The sequence below is a fragment of the Aythya ferina genome (assembly GCF_964211825.1).
Source record: "Aythya ferina genome assembly, chromosome: 7".
In the NCBI taxonomy this organism is placed as follows: domain Eukaryota; kingdom Metazoa; phylum Chordata; class Aves; order Anseriformes; family Anatidae; genus Aythya; species Aythya ferina.
This window is the reverse complement of record NC_140302.1, coordinates 24,121,229-24,127,228: the sequence shown is the minus strand read 5'-3', so window position 1 is coordinate 24,127,228 and position 6,000 is coordinate 24,121,229.

The window sequence follows — 6,000 nt, the reverse complement described above, 5'->3', positions numbered from 1 at the left end:
AAAAAAGAGATGGAGCTGTGAGTCCTGGAGTCAGCGATAAAGGAAGCGTGTTCTCAATAGGGTAATGAGAACAGCGTGACCCTGTCACCCAGCTGCAAAGTGGGCTACCATTCTCCAGCAGTGATGCCTGGTGTTATGACAGCTCTTAATTAAGCTCCCTGTTAATGATCTGGGAAGAAGCTGCTTCATTCCTGAAGCCTGTAGGTGGTAGTAAAGGCAGGAGCACATAGTGAAATGACACCAAAATATTTAGCACCCGGTTTCGTTCTCAGTGGGAGCTGGACAGGGCCCACGGGAAGGCTGACCTGGGGTTTGAAATAGCAGATGAAGGTCAGCTTGGGAAAACACAGCTGATCTGCAAAGGGGAAAGTAACAGATGGGCCCCATCAGCTTCATTCCAGCTCCCAACCCAAAATACCCAGCAGTGGCTTGGCTTGTTGTGGGAGAAAGAATCCTGCTCCCTTTTCACCTGCTTCACTTGCAGTGTGAGTCACCACCTCTTGCCTTGTGAGCCTAAAGGCAAACAAGCTCGATTTTATTTTTTATTCTATCAAGTGGAATAAACAGAAGTAAATTTTGTTTTATTTTTTTCAGCCCACGTTGGTTCAGCTGGTTTTGGAGTCAGGGAACAGCACCCTTGGGCGTAGCCCAAGGCTGGTAGAGGGGAGATTGCCACTGGAAAGATGCCGATATAATCTGGGACTGACCACGGACATGCCGAGGGAAGGATCAGCCCTCGGGCAGCTCTGCCTATGGTCCAAGTAGAGGCACGAGGGTCACTTCCAGGCCTATGACCCGAAAGCCACTGGCACGATTGGAAGACGTTCAGGAAAAGCAATGAAAGGAAGCAGAGGTGCAAAGGGAAAGATTTACAAGGAAAGATTAAAGGAGCGAAGTGCAAGAGCTTAGCCTAATGATGACTCAGTGAGGACACGATGATAGCTTGCAAATATCTGAGGGGTATTAGCACCAGCAGCACGGCCTGGGGGGATGAAAGAATATAATTTAGAGGGACAGGCGGCAGGGAAGGGAGGCAAAATAGAGAAGGATCTTCAGGGAAGCTTCCTGAGAGCCAGGAGCATCGGGAAATGGGATGTGCTCATCCAGGCAATGGTGGGACACAGCCGGGACACAGCAGCACCTGGACGAGGTGCTGGGGAGCACACCTGGAGCGAGGGGTGAGCGCGGGGTGAGCTGCTGGGCTTTTCACATTGCTGGCCCACGTGAGCCCTGCCGTGACGGGCTGGCACGCTGCTGGGGAGCAAAAAAAAAATGCTGGGCACAAGAGGCAAGCATTCGTGGAAGCGCCGGGGGCCTGAGCCAGCCGGGCATGGCTGGGAGCCGGCTCAACGCATGCCGCAGCCACGCTCGTGCGTCAGTCGGGGTGCGCAATCCAGGCCTTCGGTGTCCAGCCCTGCCCACTGTGCCCCTGCCCTTCGTGTCTTCTGCAGCTCTCCCAGAGCTCTCCCAGCACCAGGGCTCTGCCAGCACTGCTTGGGCTCAGGCACCCTTTGGTGTTCCCGAATCCCTGGGCTCTCCCTGTACCCCCGGGGTCGCTCCGCACCCCAGCTTTCCTCCCAGCCCCTGCTAGGGGAGCTCTGCACGCACAGCAGGGCTGCCCTTTCCCACCTCCACTCTCCCAGCCCTCTGTCTTTCCAAGACAAAGACTCCCAACCACCCTAACCAGCGCACACAGGGACCTTTCCATTTTTTGTGATACCGAATATCCGCTGGCAGCGGGCTCTGGGGAGAACCAGCACCCTCTGCCCACCTCCCTGCATGTCGCCGTGTGTCGCGGCAGTGGCAGACACAAGGTCACCTCCGGGGACGGGGTGCCACGTGGCACGGAGATGTGCCAGCCCCGTCAGCTGATGCAAACACCGCTCCTGCTCCTCGGGGAGCGGTGCCAGGCGAGGATGCAGCTGACTGCGGGTTGCTGCAGGGAAGGGAGGGGATGGGGGAGACGGGGGAAGGCAGACCACAGGGCCTGACCTTGCACTCAGCCCCCCAGGGGATGTGCCAACATTGCCCGCCGTGTGGTTCCTCAAGGAGGGAGGACGGCTTCTCTGTCTGCATCCCTCCTGGATGGGTTTGAGCCCAGGGATTTGGGGGTAGGAGCCCCTCGTCCGTGTCTTGCGCCAAATTCCTCCGGCGGGTTGGGTTTATCCAAAAGTGACGTGCATCTGGGCTGGGGGTGGGGAGAGGGGGCTGGCAGGGGACTCTTGTGGCAACAGCTGGGACCAGGCCTAAACATGATTAATTAACAGTGTAAAAAAAAAAAAAAAAAAAAGAAAAGGAAAAAAAAAAAAAAGAGAGACAGAAAGAGAGAAAGAAAACCCAAGTCGCAGACACAATTAAGATTTATGGGCCCAGAAGGATGAGGAGACTGGGGATGGAGGAGACGAAGAAGGGAAGGAGGAAGAATGCCAAGTAGGTGGATTATAATTTAGTGCTTCTTTGTGCTCAAAAATGACACGAAGGGACCGCGTGGCAGTCCCCGGGGTGGCGGCTGCTGGAGCTCGGCTGGGCAGGGCTGAGGAGGCAGTGTGGGGGCGTGCAGCCTTGCTGCACTTTTTTGGAGGGGAACAAACATGTCCCGAGCGGGATGCCACCAGGGGAATGTGCAGGTTTGATTTACAGCCTCGGGACACACTGCCCAGCTGCACCGTGCCAGCATTTGGCTGGCGAGGCCCCGATGCCATGGGACCCCAAGAAGTGTGGGGTGAGGAGGGGGCCGGATCCATCCCTCCGGCTCTGCAGGGCTCACACAGCTCCTGGGAAGCAAAGGAAAAGGCAGAAAAAGGGGAGATCAAAACTGGTTGTGAGCAGAAGCGAGGCGCCGTGGCCAGGCGCCCAACGCCCAGGAGAAAGCCAAGGTTGAAAGCGAGAGGGAACAGGAGCTGGGACAGGTGACCCACTTTGGGTGAAATCGGAACCGGCTGGGACCTCCTCCCAAAACCGCCGACCAGCCCAGCTTCGCTCTGCCCCCCTCAACTCACCCGTAATTTATGGATCAGAGGGTACATGATCCCAAACAGCCCTCTTACATCTCTGTCTAAGAGCTGTCTTGTACCCGCTGGAGCTGTGACATGGCATTGACATTTTCCTTCTGCCTCTCCGGGTTTGTGTGCGACTGCCAATGGCTTCGCTTTTTTTTTCTCCTCCTTTTTTTCCTATGGATGAGCGGCTGGAAGCAACCCGTCCTCTCTCTCTCTCTCCCCCTAAATCAGCTTTCAAAGCCAAATTTTGTGTTGGGCTTTCCAAAAATCAAAACAAACCCCTGGTTGTCATTTTTTTTTTTTGTTGTTGGTTTCGCCTTGCTGAGAACCAAATTGGACACGAGGGCTTTGCGGAATCATAAATAAATAACAAGGCGATTTCTACTGAAGGGAAAAGTTTCTGCAGAAGGACTCGGTGTGCTTTAAGGATCATTTCGCCCAAAATGTCACCCAGCTCCACCAGCATTTGCTACGGCCACAGTGTTAAGGGTGCAACCTTCCCATGCAGAGCTCGTGAGCAGGGTCATCCTGCCAAGTCCCCAGCGTCACCGGCGCCACCAGCTCTCTTTTCTCTCACCTCACAAGGAAAACGAGGCTCTGACTCCACTGACTCCATCCAAATAATACGGTGCTGCTTGCACCAAAGCCACCTGCGGCATGCGAAGCCTTTAATGGTGGCGCATTAGGATTTGCACAGTGCTTGGGGGAGATGGGGACTGGTCCTGCTCCGTTTCCCCAAGTCCTGACACACCCAAACCCGTTTTGGGGTGCAGAAGATCAGTGCAGAGGTCTTGGTGGCTGATCTGCCCCCTGCAAAGATGTTGTCAGAGGTAGGAGAAGGGGAGCACAGCCCCAGGGGTATGCTGTGCCTGGCCCCGAGGGGACGGTGCCCTCGGGGTGTTAATGCCGGCTGCTTCCCCGCAGCCCGTCCTGCCACGCAGAGAGGGGTCGGCAAGCCAGGCGCCAGCAGAATGGCATGAAATCCGTGCCAGAAAGAGGGAAAAGTGTGGAATAAGGAAAAGTTTGGGGTGTTTGGTTTCAGCGCAGCAGATGGGAAAGTAAATTAATATGAGGAATTTGGGAATTTACACGGGAACCTTGACTGGACCCGTCATCCATCTGGGCTGCCCTTCATCCATCCCTCCGTTCGCGGAGCTCCCGTGAACACCCATTCATCCGCTGGGCTTCCTCTTCCTGCCCGCAGTAATTGTTGGCACAGGGCGTTGCACAGAGGAAACCAGCTGCAGAGCACCATGTCAATTCGTGTCGGTGCTAATTCCCCAGGAATGATGCTCCGGGGTCTCGCGGGCCTTCTAGGCGCCCTTTTTATCCGTGAACTCTTTGCAGAGAGCAGGGCAGAGCTTACGTGGGGCTCGCTCAGAGGGGAACATCGCACCAGGTCTGCTCCCCGATAAAACAGGACACGGAGAAGCAGGGAGAGGAGGGGTGAGGCCAGCAAGAGGAGCAACCAGAGCAGAGAGGGAAGCAGAGAGATCAGGGCCAGCTTGGTTGGGTGCAGGCTGATAGGGGATTGTTGGTGGTTGTCCTGGCTGGGAGGCTGCCCTGGTGCCGCGTTCGGTTTTGGGGAGATGTGGAGAAGCTGGGTAGGGTCGTGGAGAAAACAGCAGATTGGGTTTTTATTGCACCACCCAAGTGTGACCCTGTGTTCCTTGGGCCAGCCCCACAAGCCACCTCAAGCTGTTATTAATTTGGAGCTCGTGTGAACCCTCTCTGCCCCTTTGCTGGGCTCTGTCCTCGGGTGCCTCTTGTGGACTCCTGCCTCTGACCCTAAATGCTTCACTCTGCCAAGCTCAAAAAAGGGATTCAGGTGCCCTGCTCTCCTCCGAGCTCACAATTTGCTCTGTTTGGGCAACTCACTCACAAACTTGCTTCAAATCCAGGCACCTTTCCCTGCGCCTCCCTCTCTCCCCTGCAGCACGGTGAGCCCTGAGCACACCGGAGGCTCAGGCAGTCACTTCCAGGCAGGAAAAAGCTGCGGTTCCAGGAACCTTGTAGGGAAAAGAAATGGCTTAATGCTTAACTGCCCTGCCCGCCGTGTCGACACCTTCCTCCCCCCGACCTGGCGTGTTGTAGCGAGCAGCAGGGTACCCCAGGGAGCTCTGCTCCAGCTGCACGCTCATCAGCCAGACGGGGAGCGCGCAGCGGTGCCTCGCCGCGAACGCTCGCTGTGTTTAATCACACATCTGTGGGTTCAGGCAGGCTTCGCCAGCGCGGGAAGGGACGCGCCAGGTAGCAGCAGGTGACAGAAGTTGCTGATTCTGGTTAAACCGTGACAAACGGAGGAGGCGGAAGGGAAAGGAGGCGGCGGCGTGGGAAGAGGGGAGCTGTGGGCGTCGTGGCGTGGAAATTTCGGGTAGCAAAGCACCTTCGTGTGCACCCGTATGCGTGAGTGTGCACGTGGAGATGTGCAGACCCGCACGCTGCTTTGATTGCTGCAGGGTGTGCGGGGGGTGCTGCACCCTCTTTGCTCACAGCACCCGGTACACCGTGGGTCTGGGGTGTCCCCAAACGCAGGTCTGAGGTCCTGGTGGGTTCCTGTGCAGCAGAGCCCCACGCACAAGCTTTGAAGGAGGAAATCTTGGAGTTTTGTGGAGGTGTTTGCTGAAGTCCGTGTCTGCAGGGTGCTGGTTTATTTGTCTGTGTGCAGCGGAGATGAGCAGGGATGCCGTGTGTTAAGCACTGAGGGAAGTCAGGGCTGGGAAATGAGGTTTTTTTTTGGAGCTTGGCCTCCTGCTTGCAGCAGTACGTGCGTGCCTGTCCGCCCCAGGCAGGCAGCGAGGACGTCCCACACCCACACCTCGTGCAGGCTGCTGCGTGGGGTGCATCTTGGGCTGTTGCAGAGCCTGAATGGCAAAAAGGTGGCACAAGGTACCCGCTCGTCCTCCTTCCATCCCAGCCTGCCTGCTGCCCGACACGGGGGTGTCCTGGCTGGCAGCCCCGCCGTGCCGGCAGGCGGAGGGGACAGGTGGGGTCGGAGGCA